We start from the raw sequence: 15,604 nt of genomic DNA, 5'->3' as shown, positions 1-15,604 counted from the left end.
AAACGCTTACGATCTGACGTCTGTCGCGATTTGCATTACACGTCTCGGACACGACGACCGTCTATAACGTTCTCAACCTTAAAACGCCATTTTTTTTTTTAAATGACGACATGTTGAAGAAATAGGACGTGCTACGCCGAAAGACCAGCCAACAACTACAACAAGTAGTAGTTGGTCGCTTTCGCGTCTTAAGATGTCGCGCAAATTTACTCGCTGCACGAGAAACGCACACAAACACACGATTCTACGACACACCACGCAAGAACATGTGCCGACGTAAACACTTTCGTATTTATGATTCGCAAGGTGGACGTCCGACGGACTTTGTAAAAAAAAAATACAAAGCATACCCGTCCCGTCCTTTTTGACGAAAAAACACGCTCGAGTAAACGTCTCGGCACACGTTCGAGGCGTGCGTCGTTATATCGTGACGTAAGTGACGATCACGTACATTAATGAGTACCTATTCGACGCGTCGCAACACATCCAACACGCTCCGACGTTTTCGTCCGAAAACGAAAACCGAGCAGTCTTTGAAATTGACACGACCCTCAGCCAGGAGTGGTCCGGGAACATTATATCCGAGGACCGCAATGTGCGTTCGAAATGTCGATGTTCATGTGTCCTGCAGTTCACAAGTTGACGCGCAATTAGCTGCGTTCTTCATCGACCCACGAGCCAAGTGATCCACCGTTCAGGGTAATCTTTTTAAAATTTAAACGCTCGTTCCACAAGAACCCCGATCATGCCGATCGTCCAGCTGTCTATACACGTCTTGCAAAAATTTTTGCGTACGTGCGTACATCCGAAACGAAAATGATCTTCGTGGTTCCGAAACGTGCCACGTCTAAAATTTCGGTGTTGTGGTATGGATATTTATGATTCTCGCTCTTAATTGTCTTTCGTCCGTACTTTCTCGTCTGAAAGGGAACGCGATCGTCGGTCTCAGTTTTACGCGTACGAAAAAATTAAAAAAAATATTAACCCAAACACAAATTTGTATCCGCGCACCGAAAAAGAAGCACTTTTCTTTTTCACGCGGTCTCCGCTTTTACACGCAAAGTACGAGCATGTATGTGTGAAGATGGGACATGTTCGATACGATTTTAATTAGGAATTTGCCAATTTCCTTTTTCTCAGCAATAATTTTAATAAATAATGCTGCTTTCTCTCATAAACTACATTTTCGGTAGTTTTCCTTTATTGTGTCTTTCATTTAGTGTGCGTGTGTCAAGCACTTTAAAAAGTGTGACGAAGAGACGGTTTTTGATCGATCGGAATCAACACATCATTACATCATCGTACTCGTTATGAAAAAGCGAATTAGTATCCGCCGTAAGCGAAAAGAGATTTTCGCGGGCGGTCTTTGTGTTCGTGTTTCAATTTTCTTTCTATATTTTTTCGTCGCCAAACCGAAGACAGATCGTGAATTTTGACGAAAAAATCTATAGACGTGCCAGACTGAGCGTCTAACATAAAATCCTCAAGTTTACCGTTCTATATCGTGACTTAATGACGATTGACGGTGTATATAATTTTGAAATGGTGCAGTCGTACGCTCCGTAAAGAGAATTTTACCGTTTCTAACGAAATCACTTTACCACATCTACCAAAAACATTAAAAAAGCAAGGTGTGATGTGTGTGTGATCGCTCGTTTAACGGCGCTTTCAAAAAACTCTTTGAAGCGTCTAACGACGAACATCATTCACGCGAATCGTAAAATCGGGAGCGTTTCTCGCCGGTCCCGTAGCCGGGCGTAAATCATTTAAAACCCACGGAGTCGTAACCTAATTCGACACCTGCGATTTTCTTCTTTCTCGACTACTCTGCTACATCCTCTCCGTGTGTCCGAAAAAAGAGGACTTCTAACGTCTTTCGACTTTCGCGGTGGAGTTCACAACTTTCCGCGATCCGGTCGAAAAACCGAAAGCGTCCCTCCTTTTTTCCATCATTGGAAAAGATCGAGAGATAGTACAAAAAAAATCAAAAAATCTAGGTACCCGAAGAAACAGCCGTATGCCCGAGCGAATTCGGTTTTTCTCGTTCAAAAAAGGTGAAAAACTCGATCGCAAGGACCGGCGCTGCGGGCCAGCGTAACGCTATTGTTTTTCCGAATATGTACGATTCGTAGTTCAAAACGTCGTACACACGGTGTTTCAAAAAGAAACAAGCAACGGCACGACAAAAGATCGTGCCGTCGACTCCATGTCATCGACGACGGTGTTGTAAAAACATAAAGTGTACATCGACACGATCAAATAAAAATGCATAATAATAAATTATACATATGTCAAAATTCGTGTGTACGAGGACACGTTAATGATCCTTCCGCAGGTTCACCTACGGAAACCTTGTTACGACTTTTACTTCCTCTAAATGATCAAGTTTGGTCATCTTCCCAGCGACATCGACGACGTCGAAACGCCATCGCGTACCGGTCCGAAGACCTCACTAAATCATTCAATCGGTAGTAGCGACGGGCGGTGTGTACAAAGGGCAGGGACGTAATCAACGCGAGCTTATGACTCACGCTTACTGGGAATTCCTCGTTCATGGGGAACAATTGCAAGCCCCAATCCCTAGCACGAAGGAGGTTCAGCGGGTTACCCGGACCGCTCGGTCAGGGAGGACACGCTGATTCCTTCAGTGTAGCGCGCGTGCGGCCCAGAACATCTAAGGGCATCACAGACCTGTTATTGCTCAATCTCGTGCGGCTAGAAGCCGCCTGTCCCTCTAAGAAGAATTGTTTGTACGCCGACAGTAAAAACCGCGCACGACCACCGGGCGAACCCAGGATCGACGGGCCTTTGGGATGTCGAAATACGCCTATTTAGCAGGCTAGAGTCTCGTTCGTTATCGGAATTAACCAGACAAATCGCTCCACCAACTAAGAACGGCCATGCACCACCACCCACCGAATCAAGAAAGAGCTCTCAATCTGTCAATCCTTCCGGTGTCCGGGCCTGGTGAGGTTTCCCGTGTTGAGTCAAATTAAGCCGCAGGCTCCACTCCTGGTGGTGCCCTTCCGTCAATTCCTTTAAGTTTCAGCTTTGCAACCATACTTCCCCCGGAACCCAAAAGCTTTGGTTTCCCGGAAGCTGCCCGCCGAGTCATCGGAAGAACGTCGGCGGATCGCTAGCTGGCATCGTTTATGGTTAGAACTAGGGCGGTATCTGATCGCCTTCGAACCTCTAACTTTCGTTCTTGATCAATGAAAGCGTTTTTGGCAAATGCTTTCGCTTCTGTCCGTCTTGCGACGATCCAAGAATTTCACCTCTAACGTCGCAATACGAATGCCCCCATCCGTTCCTATTAATCATTACCTCGGGGTTCCGAAAACCAACAAAATAGAACCGAGGTCCTATTCCATTATTCCATGCACACAGTATTCAGGCGAAGTTTTAGCCTGCTTTAAGCACTCTAATTTGTTCAAAGTAAACGTGCCGGCCCACCTCGACACTCAATGAAGAGCACCGCGGCGGGATTGAGTTGGGCCGCCCTCTCGAGCTAAGCCCACCGGCAGGACGTCCCGCGGCACGCCAGTTGACACCGCGAACGATGAACCGGCGGCGCGGGACACAGATTCGACTACGAGCTTTTTAACCGCAACAACTTTAATATACGCTATTGGAGCTGGAATTACCGCGGCTGCTGGCACCAGACTTGCCCTCCAATTGATCCTCGTTAAAGGGTTTAGAGTGTACTCATTCCGATTACGGGGCCTCGGATGAGTCCCGTATCGTTATTTTTCGTCACTACCTCCCCGTGCCGGGAGTGGGTAATTTGCGCGCCTGCTGCCTTCCTTGGATGTGGTAGCCGTTTCTCAGGCTCCCTCTCCGGAATCGAACCCTGATTCCCCGTTACCCGTTACAACCATGGTAGGCGCAGAACCTACCATCGACAGTTGATAAGGCAGACATTTGAAAGATGCGTCGCCGGTGCGAGACCGTGCGATCAGCGTAAAGTTATTCAGAGTCACCAAGTTGTACGATGACGGAGACCGCCACCGATTGGTTTTGATCTAATAAAAGCGCTCCTTCCGTTTCCGGTTGGAGCTCTGTTTGCATGTATTAGCTCTAGAATTACCACAGTTATCCAAGTAAATGTGGGTACGATCTAAGGAACCATAACTGATTTAATGAGCCTTTCGCGGTTTCACCTTAATTTGGCTTGTACTGAGACATGCATGGCTTAATCTTTGAGACAAGCATATGACTACTGGCAGGATCAACCAGGGAACTGCGTTCTTGTTTTAAAATAAGAGAGTTTTAGTCTTTCTTTCCTTCTAGTCATATAAGCTACAATAATCGTAGAATTTCGGAAAGACACCTGCTGCTCTTATAAAAAACTGAACACTTTCCTATTATTGTTTTGAAGAAAGTGTGCGTGTCTGCGAAACGAAAACCTCGTAAGAAGAGACGTAACGCCACGCGATCTTTCTGGATGGAAAATTTTTCGACATTTTTTTCACATCATCCTTGATTGAATCTCCTGCAACAATTTTATTCTTATTCATCCGTTCTAAGTTGTCGTCGTCGTCGAAATAAATAATTTGTACACACTTCGGGGTACACGTTTGTCAAAATTCATGAAATGCAACGTAACATTTTTACTTTAATAAATTTTTACAGTGCATTCAGATCGACTAAACGAACAACGACGGATGAATTGATTTATGGATTTTTATTTGTTGCGACTCATCGGAGGAGAGAGTGAAGAAAAAATAATCCAATATCATGGTTACGGAATAATTTTCTATGACTTTTTCATCCTTGTTTGAATCTTGCAACAATTAATTTTATTCATCCGTTCTAAGTTGTCGTCGTCGTCGAAATAAATAATTTGTACACATTTCGGTACACGTTTGTCAAAATTCATGAAATGCAAACGTAACATTTTACTTTAATAAATTTTTACAGTGCATTCAGATCGACTAAACGAACAACGACGGATGGATTACTTATTTTTGTTGCGACTCATCGGACGAAAAGTAGAAACATAATCCTCCATTGTAATATAGTTTTTACGGAAAATTTTTCTTTTATTTTATATCCTTGATTGAATGCTGCATTTTATCCGTCTTTTTTTCGTCAAAAACAGAGATCAATGCGATTCATCGGACGAAGAAATAATTTCCCAGTTCAAAATTTAGAGATTTTTGGGCACATCGACTTGAAATTTTATCGTAAAGAAAAAATATCGTCGTCGACAAGCAAAAGTTCAAACATTCTCCATACTCTTCGCTAGATTGAAAGCGACGGTTTATTGTGAGATTTCTCTTTAGAAATATTCACACGTTACGAGTTTATGAAATTTTATTTATTTCAAAATTCTCGCTCGGACTTTAGTGAGTTGACGCATTTGTTAATTTTTGGTCGTTCTGACACGAACACATAAAATCTTTGATTGCATTTGGACCGCTAACATAGAAACGCTCGCCGCATCCGCAATCTCGCTGTGCATGGTCAATGGCAAGATTTGTCATCCCTCAAACGATGGTGGGTCCACAGGGTACACATTCCGGCCATCGTCCCAACTACGGGTAAGTCGCGGTGTACGAGAGGTAACAAGATAATCGGACGCACATAAAATCACATTTCGATCGTACGCTTTTGTCCGCTGCTACATACCACCACTACTATCCCTATATATGCCAGCGCGGCAGCGTTCAGCTCTGAATCACTCGATGCGCGAAACGGTCGAAATCCCATAGCGCGCCGGCCGCTCGCTATGGGCGAGGGGTCGGGTAAATCGGTCTGATCGCTCGGTGCAAAAGTCCGTTTGGGTACTTAGAGACGGAATTTTAAAATTCTGATTTCGCAGATCAATTTCAAGGGTCATTAGGACTCGAATGCCGTTAACGGTGTTTTGAAAAAAATATTTTTTACGTTTTTACGGCATTTCGACCGAACACCTCAGTTCCGACTTCGGACTTAGAATAATTTTCATCAAAATTTCGAACGCCTCAGTTTCCAGAGGGTTTTAGATCCCGTTTAGTTAGGGGTTTGAAATTATCACAGCCACCCTTGTTTGGTGTTAGTTCGACCGTAACTTTTGTTCGTTTGCATTTAATTTCGATTTTTCTGGGACTTTTGGTCAATGTAAATTTATCAACCGCTACACTTCCGACTTCGGACTTAGACGAATGAGCGCCGAACGCTACAGTTTCGACTTCGGACTTAGAAAAATTTCGCTCGACCGCCACAGTTTCGAATTGGACTTAGAAAAATTTCGGTCGAACGCCTCAGTTTCGAATCGGACTTAGAAAAATTTTGGTCGACCGCTACAGTTTCGACTTCGGACTTAGAAAAATTTCGTTCGAACGCTACAGTTTCGACTTCGGACTTGGAAAAATTTCGCTCGACCGCCACAGTTCCAACATGAGACTTAGAAAAATTTTTATCAAAAATTCGAACACCTCAGTTTCGACTACGGACTTAGAAAAATTTCGCTCGACCGCCACAGTTCCTATTTCGGACTTAGAAAAATTTTCATCAAAATTTCGAACGCCTCAGTTTCCAGAGGGTTTTAGATCCCGTTTAATTAGAAGCTTGAAATTATAAAATCTACCTTCTATCGATGTTAGTTCGACCCAAACATTTGTTCGTTTGCATTTAATTTCGATTTTTCTCGTACTTTTGGTCAATGTAAATTTGTCAACCGCTACACTTCCGACTTCGGACTTAGACGAATGAGCGCCGAACGCTACAGTTTCGACTTCGGACTTGGAAAAATTTCGCTCGACCGCCACAGTTCCAACATGAGACTTAGAAAAATTTTTATCAAAAATTCGAACACCTCAGTTTCGACTACGGACTTAGAAAAATTTCGCTCGACCGCCACAGTTCCTATTTCGGACTTAGAAAAATTTTCATCAAAATTTCGAACGCCTCAGTTTCCAGAGGGTTTTAGATCCCGTTTAATTAGGAGCTTGAAATTATAAAATCTACCTTCTATCGATGCTAGTTCGACCCAAACATTTGTTCGTTTGGATTTAATTTCGATTTTTCTCGGACTTTTGGTCAATGTAAATTTGTCAACCGCTACACTTCCGAGTTCGGACTTAGACGAATGAGCGCCGAACGCTACAGTTTCGACTTCGGACTTAGAAAAATTTTGTTCGAACGCTACAGTTTCGAATTGGACTTGGAAAAATTTCGGTCGAACGCCTCAGTTTCGAATCGGACTTAGAAAAATTTTGGTCGACCGCTACAGTTTCGACTTCGGACTTGGAAAAATTTCGATCGAACGCCACAGTTCCGACTTTTTTTCGAAACTGTAGCGTTCAGTCAAATTGCCGTAAAAACGTAAAAAACTTTTTTTACAAAACATGGTCGACAGCATTCGAGTCCTAATAATCCTTGAAATTGATCTGCGAAATCAGAATTTTAAAATTCCGTCTCTAAGTACCCAAACGGACTTTTGCACCGAGCGATCAGACCGTTTTACTCTACCCCTCGCCCATAGCGAGCGGCCGGCGCACTATGGGATTTCGATCGTTTCACGCATCGAGCGATTCAGAGCTGATCGCTGCCGCGGTGGCATATATAGGGAGTAGTGATGGTAAGTGGCAGCGATGACGGACAAGTACGCACGATGAATGGATTGACATGAAATCAAATGTGCGCGTCCGTACGATCTGTTACCTCTCGTACATCGCGACCCCGTTTAATGATATTATGCTAAATTAAAAATAAAAATACATCGATGAAATAAAAAGTGGTAAGTCTCTAGAAAGACAATATACCGCTGTGAATAAAAATTTCTCGATGAATAGCGAAATGTGAATTAGTCCGCCTGTAACGTGCATTTTGCGAACGAATTAGCTAATTCACCGCTAGTTAAAAAACGTGACCACCCAGTGCTCTTATCCAAAGTCGTCTGCAAATGAGATGAAATTAATAATCTTGACTCTAATGCAGACGACAAATTGAATTGAATAATTTACTTGAATAATGTGACGGATCTATAAAATAAAACACAAAGCCCGAAACACCAAGCAGTAAAAATCTCGATTATTGTTCCGCCCGTTGAAAAACAAAAGATCCGTCACATGGTAAGCAGAACTGGTGAAAATTGTGAAAGACTTGTTTCTCCTCCGATAACAAGCTTGAATTAAATATGATCGAGTGAATGATATTGGAAACCAAAGAACGAAACTGAGGAGAAGCAAATGTTCAGTAATATATTATGAATAATTATAATATTAATATAAATAATAATATTATATTAAAAATGGGAATTGTATGTGGTTGATGGAAAAAGTTTTTTTTTCTGTTGACCGCTACAGTTCCCAATTTGGACTTTAAAAAAAAAAAAAAAAAAAAAAAAAAAAAATTGTGTATACGGAAGGTAAAAAGCAAAAAATAAAATATTTTATTATTTTTTTTACTTTTTTTACGGGTCCCTACCGCTACAGTTCCCACTGAATGTGTCCTTTTCGCGCTAAGTCCATGCAGTCGCTACAGTTCCGAAACTGGACTTGTAAAAATTTCGACATTTTTGAACGCATCAGTTCCGAACGAGGTTTCAAAACTGTAGCGTTCGGTGTAAACGCATCAGTTCCGAATGAGTTTTCGCAACTGTGGCGTTTCATTTTTGTGCTTTCATGGTTGCATAAACAATCGCCAGTGTGAACGCTTCAGTTCCGAATGAGTTTTCGAAACTGTAGCGTTTCATATTTGTGCTTTCATGGTTGCATAAGCAATCGCCAGTGTGAACGCTTCAGTTCCGAATAGATTTTCGAAACTGTAGCGTTCAATGTGAACGCTTCAGTTCCGACTTTGGACTTAGAATAATTTTCATCAAAATTCGAACGCCACAGTTTCGAAAGGGTTTTAGATCCCGTTCAGTTAGGGACTTAAAATTATGACATCCACTTTCGATTAATGTTAGTTCGGTCCGAACTTTTGTTCATTTTCATTTAATTTCAATTTTTCTCGGACTTTTGGTCTTTGTTAATTTTGTCCTTTCGAAACTGTAACGTTCAATGTGAACGCTTCAGTTCCGAATAAATTCTCGAAACTGTAACGTTCAAAGTGAACGCCTCAGTTCCGAATAGATTCTCGAAACTGTAGCGTTCAATGTGAACGCTTCAGTTCCGAATAGATTCTCGAAACTGTAGCGTTCAATGTGAACGCTTCAGTTCCGAATAGATTCTCGAAACTGTAGCGTTCAATGTGAACGCTTCAGTTCCGACTTTGGACTTGGAATAATTTTCATCAAAATTCGAACGCCACAGTTTCGAAAGGGTTTTAGATCCCGTTTAGTTAGGGACTTAAAATTATGACATCCACTTTCGATTAATGTTAGTTCGGTCCGAACTTTTGTTCGTTTTCATTTAATTTCGATTTTTCTCGGACATTTAGACTATGCGAATTTTAGATTTTTCAAGCTGTAGCGTTTGGCGAGAACGCCGCAGTTACGGACAGGTTTTGTGTCAGACTTTCAATAATCTGAAAAAACTCCGAAAAAAGAAAATAATTAGTGTTTTCATGGTTGCATAACAATTTAAAATTCATGCACAAAAATAATCCATCTATATTTCCGTTATTCAAGAATGCAAAGGAAAGACGAAAGTTCGGCAACAATTAGTTTAAGCGGTTGCATAACCATTCAAACGTTATGCTTAAACACAATCCATTTACGATATATAATAAAAATAAAGCTTTATTATCAACTTTGAAGTCCATTCTATTGCTGATCTTTAGACCTATAGATTAGGTCAAGATGTCAAATGTCAAAAAACAACTACAGGTTCCTGTATTTGTAGCAATGCTGGCGCCATCTGTAGAACAGTTACCTAAACTTGAAAGTCAAAAAAATTACAGCTTTCTGTAACTATTAATGTTGGTATCGCCACCTGTTAGTCGAAAACATAATTTAGTGGCGCCATCTATATGACAGGTCTGGAACTTCACAAATGTCAAAAATTACTGGTTTTTACTTTATTTACATATTTTTTTTGAAATTTGGCGCCCATTTTGACCCAAAAGTGGCGCCATCTATGTGTCAGGTCTGGAACTTCATAAATGTCAAAAATTACAAGATTCTGGGTTCATTTACGTATTTTTCTTGAATTTTAAGCATAATTTGACCTGACCTGACCCTAAAATGGCGTCATCTATGTGTCAGGTCTGGAACTTCAGAAATGTCAAAAATTACTGTTTTTTCCTTTATTTTACATATTGTTTTTGAATTTCGGCGCCTATTTTGACTCAAAAATGGCGCCATCTAAATGACAGGTCTGGAACTTCAGAAATGTCAAAAATTACAAGATTCTGGGAAGATTCTGGGTTAATTTACGTATTTTTCTTGAATTTTAAGCATAATTTGACCTGACCTGACCCTAAAATGGCGTCATCTATGTGTCAGGTCTGGAACTTCAGAAATGTCAAAAATTACTGTTTTTTCCTTTATTTTACATATTGTTTTTGAATTTCGGCGCCTATTTTGACTCAAAAATGGCGCCATCTAAATGACAGGTCTGGAACTTCAGAAATGTCAAAAATTACAAGATTCTGGGAAGATTCTGGGTTAATTTACGTATTTTTCTTGAATTTTAAGCATAATTTGACCTAACTGACCCTAAAATGGCGCCATCTATGTGTCAGGTCTGGAACTTCATAAATGTCAAAAATTACTGTTTTTCCTATATTTTACATATTGTTTTTGAATTTTGGCGCCTATTTTGACTCAAAAATGGCGCCATCTATGTGACAGGTCTGGAACTTCACAAATGTCAAAAATTACTGTTTTTTCCTATATTTTACATATTGTTTTTGAATTTTGGCGCCTATTTTAACTCAAAAATGGCGCCATCTATATGACAGGTCTGGAACTTCAGAAATGTCAAAAATTACAAGATTCTGGGTTAATTTACGTATTTTTCTTGAATTTTAAGCATAATTTGACCTAACTGACCCTAAAATGGCGCCATCTATGTGTCAGGTCTGGAACTTCATAAATGTCAAAAATTACAAGATTCTGGGTTCATTTACGTATTTTTCTTGAATTTTAAGCATAATTTGACCTGACCTGACCCTAAAATGGCGCCATCTATGTGTCAGGTCTGGAACTTCATAAATGTCAAAAATTACTGTTTTTCCTTTATTTTACATATTGTTTTTTAATTTTGGCGCCTATTTTGACTCAAAAATGGCGCCATCTATATGACAGGTCTGGAACTTCAGAAATGTCAAAAATTACAAGATTCTGGGTTAATTTACGTATTTTTCTTGAATTTTAAGCATAATTTGACCTGACCTGACCCTAAAATGGCGTCATCTATGTGTCAGGTCTGGAACTTCAGAAATGTCAAAAATTACAAGATTCTGTGTTAATTTACGTATTTTTCTTGAATTTTAAGCATAATTTGACCTGACCTGACCCTAAAATGGCGTCATCTATGTGTCAGGTCTGGAACTTCAGAAATGTCAAAAATTACAAGATTCTGTGTTAATTTACGTATTTTTCTTGAATTTTAAGCATAATTTGACCTAACTGACCCTAAAATGGCGCCATCTATGTGTCAGGTCTGGAACTTCATAAATGTCAAAAATTACTGTTTTTCCTTTATTTTACATATTGTTTTTGAATTTTGGCGCCTATTTTGACTCAAAAATGGCGCCATCTATGTGACAGGTCTGGAACTTCACAAATGTCAAAAATTACTGTTTTTTCCTATATTTTACATATTGTTTTTGAATTTTGGCGCCTATTTTAACTCAAAAATGGCGCCATCTATGTGACAGGTCTGGAACTTCAGAAATGTCAAAAATTACAAGATTCTGGGAAGATTCTGGGTTAATTTACGTATTTTTCTTGAATTTTAAGCATAATTTGACCTGACCTGACCCTAAAATGGCGCCATCTATGTGTCAGGTCTGGAACTTCAGAAATGTCAAAAATTACTGTTTTTTCCTTTATTTTACATATTGTTTTTGAATTTTGGCGCCTATTTTGACTCAAAAATGGCGCCATCTATATGACAGGTCTGGAACTTCAGAAATGTCAAAAATTACAAGATTCTGGGTTAATTTACGTATTTTTTTTGAATGTTAAGCATAATTTGACCTGACCTGACCCTAAAATGGCGCCATCTATGTGTCAGGTCTGGAACTTCAGAAATGTCAAAAATTACTGTTTTTTCCTTTATTTTACATATTGTTTTTGAATTTTGGCGCCTATTTTGACTCAAAAATGGCGCCATCTATGTGACAGGTCTGGAACTTCACAAATGTCAAAAATTACAAGATTCTGGGAAGATTCTGGGTTAATTTACGTATTTTTCTTGAATTTTAAGCATAATTTGACCTGACCTGACCCTAAAATGGCGCCATCTATGTGTCAGGTCTGGAACTTCAGAAATGTCAAAAATTACTGTTTTTTCCTTTATTTTACATATTGTTTTTGAATTTTGGCGCCTATTTTGACTCAAAAATGGCGCCATCTATATGACAGGTCTGGAACTTCAGAAATGTCAAAAATTACAAGATTCTGGGTTAATTTACGTATTTTTTTTGAATGTTAAGCATAATTTGACCTGACCTGACCCTAAAATGGCGCCATCTATGTGTCAGGTCTGGAACTTCAGAAATGTCAAAAATTACTGTTTTTTCCTTTATTTTACATATTGTTTTTGAATTTTGGCGCCTATTTTGACTCAAAAATGGCGCCATCTATGTGACAGGTCTGGAACTTCACAAATGTCAAAAATTACTGTTTTTTCCTATATTTTACATATTGTTTTTGAATTTTGGCGCCTATTTTAACTCAAAAATGGCGCCATCTATATGACAGGTCTGGAACTTCAGAAATGTCAAAAATTACAAGATTCTGGGTTAATTTACGTATTTTTCTTGAATTTTAAGCATAATTTGACCTGACCTGACCCTAAAATGGCGTCATCTATGTGTCAGGTCTGGAACTTCAGAAATGTCAAAAATTACTGTTTTTTCCTTTATTTTACATATTGTTTTTGAATTTCGGCGCCTATTTTGACTCAAAAATGGCGCCATCTAAATGACAGGTCTGGAACTTCAGAAATGTCAAAAATTACAAGATTCTGGGAAGATTCTGGGTTAATTTACGTATTTTTCTTGAATTTTAAGCATAATTTGACCTGACCTGACCCTAAAATGGCGCCATCTATGTGTCAGGTCTGGAACTTCAGAAATGTCAAAAATTACTGTTTTTTCCTTTATTTTACATATTGTTTTTGAATTTTGGCGCCTATTTTGACTCAAAAATGGCGCCATCTATATGACAGGTCTGGAACTTCAGAAATGTCAAAAATTACAAGATTCTGGGTTAATTTACGTATTTTTTTTGAATGTTAAGCATAATTTGACCTGACCTGACCCTAAAATGGCGCCATCTATGTGTCAGGTCTGGAACTTCATAAATGTCAAAAATTACTGTTTTTTCCTTTATTTTACATATTGTTTTTGAATTTTGGCGCCTATTTTGACTCAAAAATGGCGCCATCTATATGACAGGTCTGGAACTTCAGAAATGTCAAAAATTACAAGATTCTGGGTTAATTTACGTATTTTTCTTGAATTTTAAGCATAATTTGACCTAACTGACCCTAAAATGGCGCCATCTATGTGTCAGGTCTGGAACTTCATAAATGTCAAAAATTACTGTTTTTCCTTTATTTTACATATTGTTTTTGAATTTTGGCGCCTATTTTGACTCAAAAATGGCGCCATCTATGTGACAGGTCTGGAACTTCACAAATGTCAAAAATTACTGTTTTTTCCTATATTTTACATATTGTTTTTGAATTTTGGCGCCTATTTTAACTCAAAAATGGCGCCATCTATGTGACAGGTCTGGAACTTCAGAAATGTCAAAAATTACAAGATTCTGGGAAGATTCTGGGTTAATTTACGTATTTTTCTTGAATTTTAAGCATAATTTGACCTGACCTGACCCTAAAATGGCGCCATCTATGTGTCAGGTCTGGAACTTCAGAAATGTCAAAAATTACTGTTTTTTCCTTTATTTTACATATTGTTTTTGAATTTTGGCGCCTATTTTGACTCAAAAATGGCGCCATCTATATGACAGGTCTGGAACTTCACAAATGTCAAAAATTACAAGATTCTGGGTTAATTTACGTATTTTTCTTGAATTTTAAGCATAATTTGACCTAACTGACCCTAAAATGGCGCCATCTATGTGTCAGGTCTGGAACTTCATAAATGTCAAAAATTACTGTTTTTCCTATATTTTACATATTGTTTTTGAATTTTGGCGCCTATTTTGACTCAAAAATGGCGCCATCTATGTGACAGGTCTGGAACTTCACAAATGTCAAAAATTACTGTTTTTTCCTATATTTTACATATTGTTTTTGAATTTTGGCGCCTATTTTAACTCAAAAATGGCGCCATCTATATGACAGGTCTGGAACTTCAGAAATGTCAAAAATTACAAGATTCTGGGTTAATTTACGTATTTTTCTTGAATTTTAAGCATAATTTGACCTAACTGACCCTAAAATGGCGCCATCTATGTGTCAGGTCTGGAACTTCATAAATGTCAAAAATTACAAGATTCTGGGTTCATTTACGTATTTTTCTTGAATTTTAAGCATAATTTGACCTGACCTGACCCTAAAATGGCGCCATCTATGTGTCAGGTCTGGAACTTCATAAATGTCAAAAATTACTGTTTTTCCTTTATTTTACATATTGTTTTTTAATTTTGGCGCCTATTTTGACTCAAAAATGGCGCCATCTATATGACAGGTCTGGAACTTCAGAAATGTCAAAAATTACAAGATTCTGGGTTAATTTACGTATTTTTCTTGAATTTTAAGCATAATTTGACCTGACCTGACCCTAAAATGGCGTCATCTATGTGTCAGGTCTGGAACTTCAGAAATGTCAAAAATTACAAGATTCTGTGTTAATTTACGTATTTTTCTTGAATTTTAAGCATAATTTGACCTGACCTGACCCTAAAATGGCGTCATCTATGTGTCAGGTCTGGAACTTCAGAAATGTCAAAAATTACAAGATTCTGTGTTAATTTACGTATTTTTCTTGAATTTTAAGCATAATTTGACCTAACTGACCCTAAAATGGCGCCATCTATGTGTCAGGTCTGGAACTTCATAAATGTCAAAAATTACAAGATTCTGGGTTAATTTACGTATTTTTCTTGAATTTTAAGCATAATTTGACCTAACTGACCCTAAAATGGCGCCATCTATGTGTCAGGTCTGGAACGTCATAAATGTCAAAAATTACAAGATTCTGGGTTAATTTACGTATTTTTCTTGAATTTTAAGCATAATTTGACCTGACCTGACCCTAAAATGGCGCCATCTATGTGTCAGGTCTGGAACTTCATAAATGTCAAAAATTACTGTTTTTTCCTTTATTTTACATATTGTTTTTGAATTTTGGCGCCTATTTTGACTCAAAAATGGTGCCATCTATATGACAGGTCTGGAACTTCATAAATGTCAAAAATTACAAGATTCTGGGTTAATTTACGTATTTTTCTTGAATTTTAAGCATAATTTGACCTGACCTGACCCTAAAATGGCGTCATCTATGTGTCAGGTCTGGAACTTCAGAAATGTCA

The 15,604-nt window shown here is 38.8% G+C and overlaps 2 non-coding genes across 2 annotated transcripts; both read right to left on the bottom strand.

Moving 5' to 3' along the window:
* Nucleotides 1–545: 545 nt before the first annotated feature.
* On the bottom strand, nucleotides 546–702 carry LOC148165800 (5.8S ribosomal RNA). The gene has a single exon (XR_015771174.1). It is a non-coding gene; the product is annotated as a 5.8S ribosomal RNA (ribosomal RNA).
* A 1,616-nt stretch (nucleotides 703–2,318) lies between these two features.
* On the bottom strand, nucleotides 2,319–4,239 carry LOC148165799 (small subunit ribosomal RNA). Its single transcript, XR_015771169.1, has one exon. It is a non-coding gene; the product is annotated as a small subunit ribosomal RNA (ribosomal RNA).
* Nucleotides 4,240–15,604: the final 11,365 nt, after the last annotated feature.

The sequence above is a fragment of the Gnatocerus cornutus genome, unplaced genomic scaffold (assembly GCF_029298725.1).
Source record: "Gnatocerus cornutus isolate USDA-ARS CGAHR unplaced genomic scaffold, icGnaCorn1.1 ctg00000205.1, whole genome shotgun sequence".
Taxonomy (NCBI): Eukaryota; Metazoa; Arthropoda; class Insecta; order Coleoptera; family Tenebrionidae; genus Gnatocerus; species Gnatocerus cornutus.
The sequence above is the reverse complement of the archived record's forward strand: the minus strand, read 5'-3'. Positions and strand labels throughout refer to the sequence as shown.